Source organism: Ambystoma mexicanum, chromosome 9, assembly GCF_040938575.1.
Source record: "Ambystoma mexicanum isolate Mex_15411 chromosome 9, UKY_AmexF1_1, whole genome shotgun sequence".
Lineage (NCBI taxonomy): Eukaryota > Metazoa > Chordata > Amphibia > Caudata > Ambystomatidae > Ambystoma > Ambystoma mexicanum.
In genome coordinates this window covers 1,289,637,579-1,289,650,825 of record NC_090931.1, presented here as the reverse complement: position 1 = coordinate 1,289,650,825, position 13,247 = coordinate 1,289,637,579, and the positions used below count along the sequence as shown (strand labels likewise).

At 45.9% G+C, this 13,247-nt stretch overlaps 1 protein-coding gene across 2 annotated transcripts in view; it reads right to left on the bottom strand.

Moving 5' to 3' along the window:
• LMLN (leishmanolysin like peptidase) overlaps positions 1-13,247 on the bottom strand; it is a 951,783-nt gene that overhangs the window by 129,255 nt on the left and 809,281 nt on the right. The gene's annotated exons all lie outside the window — the stretch shown is intronic.

Sequence of the window (13,247 nt, the reverse complement as noted above, 5' to 3'; positions counted from 1 at the left end):
GTTAACTATAGGTGTGAAATCTGTTGGCTCTAGCATCCAAATTAAACATGTTAAAAAGTGAAATGATTTCACCTGTGATGCATCTCAATTTGTTAAAACTAAATTTGAATTTTAATTTGCCTAATAATGTTCCTGATATGTATATAACTTTTGATCACAAGAAAAAAACTTTTGGTAATGTTAATTGCTAATTTGCTGGGATCTCTTTCTACCAAGGTAAAAGCATAAACAGAACAAAAAAAAACATATCTGCCTACACACTCCTCTTTGTGAGGCTCCAAAAGGCACGCTCTAGCCCAGAATCTGAAATCCTAACCCCTGCCCAGTGGCGGCCAAGTCCCGATCGGGAGCCTGAGCGGCCTCGGATTAACCCGGGGAGACCGTGCATCACGAAGCACAGAGTAAGGGACCAGAGAAAGGCAGGCAAGACCCGGTGGAGGGGCATAGGTGGCGCAGGAGTGAGCTGCTGGATGTCACCCGACCCAGGGGACCCGCTGGAGATTCCGGGAGGTGACGAGCACCCATCCAACTGATAACCATTGCCCCACGGTCGAATTACCCCAGAGGGAAGAGAGGGGAGACCAGAGGTTCTACTGGCTGCCTCACCCACCCAACATTTGCGGGATATCTACTCTCTTCCCTGCTCTTAGCTTTGGTGATAAAATCCTTGGCCCGAAATGTCCGTCAGGGCAAATGGACACTATAGTGCTATTTTTGGATGCCGTCCCCTCCCATCCAAAAATAGCACTATATGCGGACGATGTCCTGTTCCTCAGCTACACCAAGGACCCCCTTCCCAATGTGTTTCGCGAACTCAAGCCCTTTGGCCTGGCCTCAGGTTACACCATAAACTTCAAAAAGTCCCTTGGGATTAATATCTCTGAAGAGGCGGACACGATCTATTGCTTGGATTCTGCGTTCCCCATGAACAGTTCTAAAAAATCCCTAAAGTATCTAGGAGTAGTTATTGCCCCAAGAAGCATAGACCTTTACAGTTTAACAAGGCCCTCTACTCAAAACTCTTGCTACGTATTTCAACTACTGGCTCCCCCTTGGAAATAGCCTGGCTGGGCTGCATACATTCAACAAAGATGAATATCCTCCTCAGACTGCTATACCTCTTCACTAGCATTCCTATCCATATAGGCAAACCCTTCCTTGTGGGCATTGTGAAGAATCCTACGGATCCCTCACTGAAATCCTGCTAAAGTCTCCTCCCAGGTGGCCATGGAAAGTCAGACGCTTCCTGATCCTGATCTTGGGGGTGGTGTACTACAGGAGGATCACCTGGGAGGAGACAAGGCACAGGGTGGTGAGGAGATCCTGTGGGATGAGACGCTGTATTTGTCTTCTGAGAAGTACCTTTCTGGGTTACCAAAACAGGTGATGGCATATTGTCATTATAACGTTCCCTGACCCATATATAAGATCTATGACTCTGGGTACAAGTTCTGTGAAATCTGAGCAAGCCCTGTTAACAGAAAGATCTTCTATGGCATTTCAGGATGAACACCCTCTTTACATCTAAATGTATAATGTGAAAGGATCTTGCGAAAGTGCCTTAAATCAAATGTCTTCCTCTATAACCACAAATTCTAAGTGTCCATCTATAAATGACTATGGGGAATAAGTCTACCCATATAAAATCAATTCAATACTTAAAAGAAATAATTTGTTGAAGGGGACTACAAGTCCTGTAATCCCATGAGTACTGTGACGAGGAAGAGGGCTGAAAAGCATTCTGTAGCAGTAGTTAGGCAATTAAGCCCAACAGCCCATACCTGAAGGAACCTTCGAGGCATAAAAGGCCCCCTCAGGTGCAGACAATTAGAAGGAGCTGGAACTGTGACTGGAGTGTGAACTGTATCAGTAGAAGCAGGAAGTATGCACAAAGCTGCCAAACCAAGCAGAGGTTGGAGAACAAGAAGGACCCTGGAACGTGGATACAGCAGATTTCACCTGCTTGTTCTGAGAGTGTCCTGTTCCCCCCCCCAAACTCTGAAGTGCAGAGGCTGCGCAGCGGAAGAAGTGCAGATAGACCGTCTTTCCCCGTGTGAGCCCGATTGCTGTGGTTGCCGTGCAGAGAACGTGTCAGAGACTGAGGCAAGGAGCATTTGTCAAGCCATGGGTCTCAGGAGCGAGCAAGGATCCTTAAACTTGTGGCCAGACTGAAGACCTCTTCAGAGAGGAAGGGAATGAGTCCCTAAGAGACAGAAGCAGTAGAAGTTGTGGCAGCAGTCGTGGAAGCAGTGCGACCAGCAGAGCAAGTGTTAAAGAAGCTGGTGAGTGAAGCCTGGTATTTTAATACCTTGCACGAGCATTGATGGCAACAGTATCCAGTTCCCTATTCACTCACATGTGATTTAAAGCGAGCTGAAGTTGTTAGTTGATGTTATGTTACATAAACAATGGAAAAGTAGCGCATGCGTATATTAGGAAAGTCCTTTTATTCGCGTGGAGAGCAAACACTGCTTGAATACATTGTTAAACCCTTAACCGACTGTATCTAGCTGAAGGAATGGTCGCGTGTCATTAATTAAGAAGAGTGAATGTTTGAAGGTCGTTACCGAATACCTAACCTTGATAATAACAATTGTTGACTTGTGAAAACTATATCAAAGAGTGGGCGTGTGTGCACAATTGCGATTCCTAAAGAAAGACTGAACTCTCCTTACTTTAATGCAGCATACCTTTTGTTACACAAGAAGTTAAAGACTTTAACTGTATATTTACCATGAAAAAGAGCTAGCATTGCCGAAGCCAAGAGTCTCTCCATATTAAGAGTAAAACCAGCCTTTCTTAAAGTTAAAAAGCAATCTAACTGTTACTGTGAATCAAATAACAGTTCAACTGGCCTAGGATACAAGTGTGTAAGCATTACCTGAAGCTAAGAGTGGTACCAAAGCTTCTGGGTAATTACTTAGGGTGATAGCTGGCAGAAAGGTGAAGGTAAAGCAGGACAAGGGAAACTGGCTGCTTGTAAAGATTACTTTGAAGTTGAGACAACCTGTATTGCCTAAGACTGTGGAAGACAGAGAGGTGGGTTGTAGAGGCAAACCCAGGTTATTATTGTGACAGACAAGAAAGGAAAAGAGGCTGGCCCTTTCGAAGAAGGATAGTCAGAGGAAGAGTGCCTTGCCCACTTGAAGGTGTTGAAGTACTTGAAAGCGAATATTGTCAAAGCCTGTCTAGAAGTACAAATAACTGAAGTTGTGGTAGTAGTCCAAAGTGTTGAAGCTGTGGTGGTATATCTGGCTGTCAGCAGATGCAACATTGTAGTAGCCTAAAAGAAGTGGAGTACTGTGAGACAATGGTGACTGTTCTCATGATGAATCGAGTAGAAGTGAAGTTGTTGAAATGGCAGCAGCACTGAAAAGTAATCCTAACAAATATACCATTGTGAATTCTAAAACTGTAACTTATGATATTCTAACTGTTAACCAAGAACTGTGTCACATTGACAGTTGTAGAGATTGCATTTTTTAAGTACTGTGGCAAGTCTTCTTGAAGTGGTGACAAAGCACTGTGGCGTGGATTACTATTGGTGCTGTTTTGAGGATGTGGTAGGTTGCTATTTCACCAAGAAGAAAAGAGTTGCCATCATTGGAACTTTGGTTAACAAACCTTTACTATGACTTTGAAACATCAAGAACTGATTAGAGACTGTCTTACCTACAAGGATTCCCTCCTTACTTTCTATGGTTGAATATTAGCAGAATTTACCTTAAATCCTGGATAAGGAAATGTACCCAGAACATTGGTAGGTTATCAAGAAACTGTGAATGTTTTTTATGTTATGTTGTATTGCCATATTTTCTTTGTATATTTGTTGCTTAGTGTGAGGGCCAGATATCCTGAGTGTTTTCCCTTAGCTTCGGTTCGGCAGGGAAATCAACAGCAGAGTAGGGATAGTAAGACATTTTACTACATTTATTTTCAGAAAATGGCATGTTTTAATAAATGATCAAACAGCTGTCTGCCTCGCATTAATGACCCCTCACAGCATCCAACCACATATGGTGGGAAGCAAGATCGTGTGTCCTGAAAGGTTCTATTTCGAGGCACGGCATTGGGTGGTTGTGGGGGTCCCCAACTTGTGGCAATAACTCTCAGCAGCCCAATTGGCACACAGAGAAATGGGGAAGTGCATACACTTGCTAGGGTTGGCCTCGCCTCGAAACAGTCCTGTACCTACTACCCTCTGGGCTCTCTCCCATTCATGCGCAAGCAGTGCCGTACAGTGGGCGGGCCACTCCCTTGCGACCCTATCCTATTGGGATGTGGCACACAGGTTCTGGGGATGAAAGATGCACCCTAACGACCTTCAGTCCCTGGCTCAATGGAGGATCGGGCCTCCTTCGGGACTGCTACAATCAGGACCGCCCGCTCCATTACAAACACTTCCAAGGTCAAATTCTCCCTAACCGAAACAGAGAGGCTTCAGGATTGCAAGCTGAGACACTGGATCACAGGCAAGGAAGTATGAAGGGCCAGATCCCACAGCTATGAATCCCACAGCTCTCGAGTTGCTCATCAGCGACATGCCAGGAAAACACAAGATCACCAGCATTGATAGGCTGCTAGATAGATCTGACCCGGAGGAAAAGCTACCAAACATGTTAGCCTTGGAAAGAGGAAGTCCCCCTGCCCCCCCCCAAAATCCCCCTGACCCCTCGTCCCCCAACCGCCCCAATCTACCCTCACCCCAAACCCCCCTGAATCCCTCTGACCCCTCAACACCCCCGACCCCCTCGTCGAGGGCCCAAAAAAAACTCTAAGTGTACCCTTATCAAAGAGAACTCTTCTAAATTTATGCCTCGATGGGGTCTCTCTCCCCACGACTCCACAAAGGTTCCTCAGAGTATTCTCCCCTGTGCTGGAGGGGCTGCGGGCAGATCAGCACCCTGGAGCACATGTGGTGGTTCTGCCCCCACTCTCAACTCTATTGGAAGGAGATCCTATCCATAGTCTGGTGTATCACTGGGTGTGCACTCCAACTAAACCTACTAACATTGGTATTTGGGGACATAGATCAAGAAGAGGTGTACGGGCTAAGTGGGGACACAGGGCTTGTAATCACTTGGCTGCTGGCTACGGCCTGACTAACTCTCGCCCAATCCTGGAAATCTTCTGACTGCCCCATTCTCAACATTTAATTGAAATCGCTACGAATTTTCTTTTTTTTTTAAAGATCTGCAAGATCTGCAGGGCACAGCGTTTCCAGTGTCAAGGAATAGTTAATTACCAGCTCAACGTTTCAGTCTCTAAAGAGCGAAATACTGTAGGACGAATGCCTACTCACAAGCTAAAATTGAAAGTAGCTGGTGTAATTATGCTATTACGCAATCTTATGCCATCACAGGCATCTGCAATGGAACAAGGTTGACAATTACGTGTCTACAAAGACACATCATAGAGGCCTGAGTGATCGATGGAATTTAGATACTGTTCTTATACCGCGCATACCTCTCATCCCATCCGATATGTTTAGCCTTTTCAATGACCATTAATAAGTCACAGGGACCTACGCCCCCTTCCTGGAAATGATCAGTGGTAATTCCGATATTGAATTACCGACCAGTATTGACCTTTAAGATATGCTAGAACCGCGTATGTTATGCCAGGAACAGCTAGTGATTTATAAGACGAGACAGAGTCTCTAGTTTTACAGCAGTCCCAATCCCAAAGTTTAAATTTAAAGAGGATTATTATTTAAGGTAGCAATTAATACATTGATTTCATTTCATGTTAATGTTAAAGGATATATATATTTTTTAAATCTCTTTATTAATTTCCAACACATAACAAAAGTCAACAACAAACATCACACTACAACTGGCACTTAGTGTTGGGATCCGCACTCTATCATCCGTCTCCATGGCGCGTAGGCTTGGCCCTCTCCTCGTCTGTCCATAATGTTCAGCAGTTTATTGTCCCTGGCTCCCTCGTTAGACCCTTTGCGGCATGGCCACAGACCCTATAGAGTTCCCTCGTTTGCATTGTCGCAGGGAGTTCCGTCCTCCTCCGGCCCACTAGGGCCTGTCGTGTCTTGCCCATCTGTGCTATTAAACAGGTCCTGTATGAGGGAGTTCCATGCAAGTAGTTTGGCCCCGCTCTCCCCCTCTCCCAACTGCATCGCTTTGGACAACACTGATGTTTCCGCTATTGTCTATTTCTTCAGGTCTGCCCAACACATTTCTACTGATGGCCCTCTACCCAACTTCCATGTCATCGCTATGCAGAGTTTCGCAGGGAATACACATTAGGTCTTCCATTTTCACTATATGCGTTCTTTATCTGCCGCCCCTCGGGAACAGCCCCAGAAGATAGGATTCCGGCAACCAAGCTTGCATTTGGATCCCTCCTGCCACTGCTCTCATTTTCACCGTGTCCCAAAAGTTAAGTATCACCGGGCAGGACCAGAACATATGCATCATATCCACCTTTTCTGTCACACAGCGTGGGCAGTCTCGGGTTTGTGTCCCATGTGTGGCATTCTGTTGGGTGTGAGATATGACCTGTGTATGAGGTACAGCTGCATTTGCTTGAATCTCGCATTTCTGGAGACTTTTTTAGAATAATGAAGTGTCCTGCTCCAATCCTCATCAGTGAAAGTCCTGTGGAGCTCCTCTTCCCATCTGGCTCTCGCTTCCAGCGCCCTCTCATTGTTGCTACTCAGGAGCTGTTCATAGAGTCTGGATATCGTGTGTCCTCCCTCCGACACATCGTACCACGCATCCAGTACTCCCTTGCCATCTCCTTCTCCTGGAAATGTCCTCCTCCTCCTCTTGATCCTCTGTACCATACTATTGTTCAATAGAAATTGTCTACTGTGTATGCCGTGTTCATCCATTAAGGTCTGAAAATCCACCATTGTCCATCTTTCCATAGGTCTCCGGTCTGTGCCACTCCCTTGTCTTCCCACTGCGTGCGGTAAGTTGTCAGGGACACTGTGTGGATGTCGACTAGTCCCGCAAGGGGGATTTGTCTAGAGTAGGGGTCTCATGTCCCTTATATTTTCCACGCTGCCCTCCACAGCGTCAGGCCCAGTTGAACTATAGTAGGGAGTGGTTTGGCTGGAGCTTTGTCTATCCATGGAAGTTCCCTCAGATGATAGTGTTGTATTGCTGGCTGAAAGAGCAGTGCGTCTATGGATGTGTCATCCCCCAGCCATTTTACAACAAAAGACGAGATCTGTACAAGTCTTCATACATGGGATGTCAATATGGGGAAGATTAGAACAAGTATTGCCACAAGTCAATGAACACTAATAACAAAGTTAACAAACAAACCTTGAAGTCTCCATATATGAAAAATATGGGGGAAGTTGGAATAAGTAAAAACTGAAGCCAATAAAGTATAAACAGTGAAGTACAACTGTGTTATACTTAAAAGAGAAAGAGAACTGAAATGTAAAGAGAAGGTTATAAGAAGAGCTGGTGAGGAAAGTACATCAGGCAGTGAGCCTTTGGGGGTAGATACCTGGCAGGAGAGTATACCAGGGAATCTACAGAGCCCAGAGGGTTGTGGGCAGGGGGATTCCTGGCAGGGGTGTACACCTGGTAATCCATCTAGAGTATGTGAAAAGAAAAGACATTGTAAAAAGTTTCCTAGCAGTACAATATACCAGGAGATCATCTTTAAGAAGTTATGTATAAGAGACACGTTTGCCATCCCTTCAAACACCATTGCTTTGACACCATCATTCTTGGGCGGTGGGGGAGGAGGGGTGTAATGTGAAAGACATTTCTACTAATCTTAAAGGAACATTGTTTGAACAGAACACTTTCAATATTCTACCCGAGACAGTTATATGATATGATATCTATAACGTGCCTATACACAAGTGTTTCAAGGCGCGACGAGGCAAGGGAGGGGGAACAGAGGGAAGACAAAGACAACGATCTTAATAGGCCAGGCGACATTGAGATCGCGCAAGTGCAGGGTAGAGGGGAAAGGGAAAGTGCAGGGGAGAACGGGGAGGGGGCAGTGCAATACATAGGATAAACAGTAAACATTCAAATAAATTAATAGATAAAAGCAATAGGTAAAAAGTGCGGCCAGCTTGTGGAAAGTGCAGGGGTAAGTGCAGACATCAAGTGCCAAGAGCTGGAGGGGACTGAAGGGATACAGAAACAGCCCCCAAGTGCAGGGGTTGCCCGGGAGGCAGTATAGGTGTGCAGCTGGCGGGGGAGGGGACCTGGGCCCGAGATCAGAGGGTAGCCAAGTGACCAGTGCCGTTTCAGTCAGGAGTTCAGCAGGCGAGAGGAGAGTAAGCAGAAGCAAAGAGGAAGGTTTTGAGGTGCTTCCGGAACCGGAGATGGTTCTCCTCAAGTTTCAGGGAGGCTGTTCCAGAGGGAAGCCCCAGCCGAGGAAAGATCTACCACCAACTTGTTGCTTGGAGAAGCGATTGACCCAGAGGGAGCTGGAGGCAGATGAGCGAAGAGCTTGAGAAGGAAGATATTTAGGAAGAGAGAGTTGAAGGTAATGAGGCCCCAGGCCCCAGAAGGCCTTGTGGGCAATGCACAGGGTTTTGAGCGTACTCCTCGGAGCCAGTGAAGAGATTCCAGTCCTGGAGAGATCCGATCCCTGGGCTTGAGGTCAAGGACAAGTCTTGCAGTCCTGTTCTGGATGAGTTGCAGAGGGCGGAGAGTAGAAGCAGGCAGATTTAGAAAGAGGCTGTTGCAGTAGTCCAGCCTAGAGAGAACCAGAGCTCTGGAGACAGTGAGCTTCTGGCGGGAAGGAGAGGAAAGGAAGAATACCTCTGAGTAGGTGCAGCTGGTAGTGTGACTTTAGAGATGTAAGGAGAGAAGGTGAGAGTGGAGTCAAAGATGACCCCGAGGTCTTTAGCCTCACAGGTGGGAGAAAGAAGAGGGCCAAGAGAGGGCCCAGTTCAGGGGAAGGGATTCATCGGCTGGAAAATGAGGATTGTTTTGTTGGATTTATATACTTAGATTTTGCACACTTTTTTTCTGAATCTAAAGCAGAAACATTTACCTAGCACCTTTTGTTGTTCATTTTTAGTGGGAGGGTCAGATACGTTTTGGACACAAGGACATTTTGCCTAATTATGACGAGACACTGACTGACCTTTAGTTTGATTTCTTAGGTACGGAAACACTCTTTAGGATAGGGACAGAAAGGCCGTCATCTAAACCCTTTTATTTTAATAAAATGTCTAATGTTGAAAATATTACAACCTTGTGTCCGCCTCTCATTTATTACCCCTCACATAGGATAGCAGTCATCTAAAGACCACAACACACTTTGTAAGCCAATCAGCATTTGAACTAAAATAATCAAGTCATGCGTGTAAACTAATCAATGTAAGACTGCATGGCCCAGTTTCCGTGGAAATGCCTCTACTTTTAGTGTATCCTTCAAGTCTGAGATGTGGAGAATACATAAAGTAGAGGGCCAGAACACATCCCTGCAAAATTAGACATGGGGCTTTTAGCATCTAGTCTCACCTGCAAAGAAAGGTCCAGACCAGGCGCTTTAATGGCATATGGTCAGTCTAATGATGAAGTGAGTTCCAAAGAAGTAGTGTCTCAGCTTGTGGACCGCCTTAATTCTCTGTCCTTAAGCTGGCAACTGATGAAACATATTGGGTGTTCCCTGACTGTCCGCTAGCTGCGAGGACTGTTCCTGTTCCAGTATCAGAGGCATCAGTGTGTACCATAAAGGGTCTCAGAGGCAGGTGCCTGAGAATAGGGACCTGGCACAATGAAGCATGTAAGCCCTGAAAGGCCTTCTCACACTCCTCAGACCAAGAGACACGTTTATGTTTCTTTGCAGTGGTGAGAGCAGTCAAAGGGGCAGCTACGATGTCATGGTCTGCCATAAAAGTCCCGTGGTACACAGGAAGGCCCCAAAAGGCTCCCAACTAGGTTTGGGCTGTATACCAGTCTCGTACTACCAGCACCTTGATAGGTAGAGGCTAAATATTGCCCCTCACAAACCTTGTGTCTAAAATGGGTTACTGAACCTTAAACAAGCTGGCATTTGGTTACCTTTATGGTCACGTGGGCCTGTTGAAGAGCCTGCAATATTATTTGGAGGCGTCTCACATGCTCTTCCCATCTAGGAATGAAAACTGCAATATAATCTAGATTTGCCATGCAGAATTAATCAAGTCCTGAATGGCCTTGACTAACCTCTGTATGGTAGGAGATGCAGGTTTTAACCCAAATGACATTATCCTGAACTGCTTTAGACCCTTAGGTGGGGAAAATGCAGCCTGCTCCTTGGTACCTTCCTGCAAGAATTTTTGCCAATACCCTGAAAGGTTCTTAGGTACTTGGCAGCACCAAGCTTGTTCACCAACTCATCCGTTTTTGGTAAGGGTTTGGGCATCTCTCTTGGTGACAGCATTTAGGGCTCTGTGGTCTACACAGAACCTCAAAATCAGAGGCAGCATGCCCTTTGGTACCAATACCACTGGGCAGGACCATGAATACATGTAGGGCCATATCACCCAGAGTTCCAACATCTTGATGCCGGCTCTCACCTTGTCATAAATCCTAGACTTGGTAGGAACACTGTCTCCAGTATCAATATGCTGGCACCAACGTGGCAGTCCTCGAGTTAGTGAAAACAAGGAGGCAAACTGCCCAAGCAAAGTTTGGACATAGAAGGACTACTTTAGAACAGATCAGGGAGCAGCTCAGACTCTTCTTTTTCGCTCTCCGATTCCAAAAGCAGGGCCCCCATTTCCACCTTAGGTTGAAGGCCTTCAAACTATTTAAGTGGAATACTTTAAGAGACTCTTTTGGGGCATCCCAGGTTCACTAAATAGTTGAGCTCAACTAATACGTCTACAATTCTGTAAGGTCCTGACCACTTTTCCTGTAAACCTCTAGGCCTTGTAGGGTCCATGATCAGTACAGCCTGGCCAAGGGAAAATGAACGAGAGACCTTCTATTCCTACCAGTGCTTGACCAGCCTGTAACTTGTGATTCGCCACAGCTATCAGGAGAGCCATCCTCTTCCTCAGACCCAAAATATAGACCACCACATTTAAAGTGGGTAAAGTATAGGAGGTACTCTACTGTTACTTCACCGTAGGCAAGTGCCTCCTGATTGGGTGTCCAAAAAGAAGATGTTGAAAGGGGCTAAAGCCACCCCCTTCTTGTGACATCTATCCAAAGGCAAACTAAAACATGGTAAAATGTTCCATCTTCAGCTCTATGTCTCTTCAAGAGCTCCATCATACTTTTCAATATCCTGTTGAATCTCCCCACCAGTCCATTGGTTTGCAGATTATATGAAGAGGAATACCTATAGGGAACACAATGTTTCCTCCCCACTTTCCTCCTACTCCTGGTTAGCGTGGATGTTAAACTTTTCAATTAAATATTCCCTTGATTTTCAGTATTATCAATACATGTGTCTCTCGGACCCCTTAGCTCTGCTGCAGGCTATTTGCTTGCTCTCTAGCCCCTGGATGTCCCTTGTAGCATTCAGCCAGGGTTTGCGTCTCCTCCTCCTCTCTGGACTTGGCAATCTGATTCTCTCGATTTCCTCTGTTAGCTTGTTCTGTATCACTCGGGACTCTTCGGCCCCAATTTAGATTGTTCTGGGGCTCATTGATACGTAAAGGATACAGAGTTTGAACGTCCCCCTCGTAGCAATCGACTGCCCGTTTCCCTTCTTCCTGCGAGGCCCACATACCTGGTTTCTTGTGTTGCTTCCGCCAGGGAGGGTTCAGCGATGCCTTTGTCTGCAGCATTCGCCTCCACCTGCCGTTCAATTGCCTCTGGTTGTGGCAGCCTTCTCAGGTCCTTGCCGGTGCTCATGGCACTCTCTCCTTCTCGGTCTCTCGGAACGGAGGCTGAAGAGCTTTTGACTCCGAAGTTCCTGGACTCATCGAAGTTCTGCGGGCTACGAGTCCACCATGTCCTCTCTGTGGTCTCGCATCCAGGCTCTCTGCGTTCTGCACTCCAGCAGCAGCGGCCGCTACAGCGGCTCCTCCCTTGCCATTCAGCCTTGCGTCAGGGAACCTCTTCCTCCAACTAAAGACTTCTGTGGTCTTTAGGAGTCTTGGTTCCAAGAGGTAACATACTTCTGATTGTATAATATTGAGTCTGTGGAGGGTTGAGCATCGGTGTACGACAAACAAAAAAAGCTTCATCACTTATACAACTTCTGTGGTCTTAATATAGGCAGAGAGTACAGATTTCATATGGTTTCTTATTCTACCATTGGATTCCTCGTCCCCAAAGAGTGAGTCACTCCCAGTGAGGTCCTGCTTGCCCAAACCCCTAGGGAGGGTCTTGCGGAGAGGGCTCACCTCCCTAGCCTCAATGGGGGTGGCTCCACTTTAGGGAGAAGGGATGCATTTTCCAGAACCTTACATCTGGGCTCCCCCATCACATTTCACTTCCTCCACAGGTGAAAAGGATCCTGTGGAACAAGAAACAAAAACATGCTCAAGCACAAGATTCGTCATGCCAGCAAAAGTGGTTACTTTAAGGTTTTCAACCCACCCACAGGTTTTTAAAGGAGTCACTCACATAGGTGACATTCCCCTTTCTGTGGTCTCTAAACCTCTAAGTATTGGGCAGGAGTCTTCCAAAACTTTAAGAGCAGCACCTGTTTGTTTTCTGAAATCTTTCGTATCAGCTGTAGGCAACTCAATAATGGCAATGTACTCACTCTGACGAAGCCTGCTTATAAGTCAATCGATCTCATCAGTCTCAACGACTTCTTGCACTTCACAAACACATTCAAATTCAGTTAACTATTCTATGATGTCATTCTTGTCATCATACAAACCAAGCATATCCTTAGGAAATCTACGGTGAGACGAGGACCTAGAACCACTGGGGGAGTTGAGACCACCAGTAATTCTTTCAGGTTCTAGCTGAACAACTCAGTCCTTCTCCTTTTCAACTTCATCAGACTCCATTTTAGGCAACTTGCACCTCAAATGTATTTCATGTAGTCCAGGTTTGTCTTTTTTTAAGATCAAATATGACATTAGTAATGTTAACTGTAGTACAAGTAGCAATGGAAGAATCAAACGCATAACTATCTCTTACACTATTATCAGGAGGAGAAACATTTGCAGGCAGAGCAGCTTTCCTAGATTCCTGGTGCGTTCTGATTCTATGCACCAACATCTTTTGTACCAGAAGTAGGTAAATGCTTTTCAGAACACACTTTCTTGAGACAATCTACTTTATGCACAGACAAGGTTTCACTAGTGCACGTTTCCATATTGATAGCATTAACATCGCTTTATA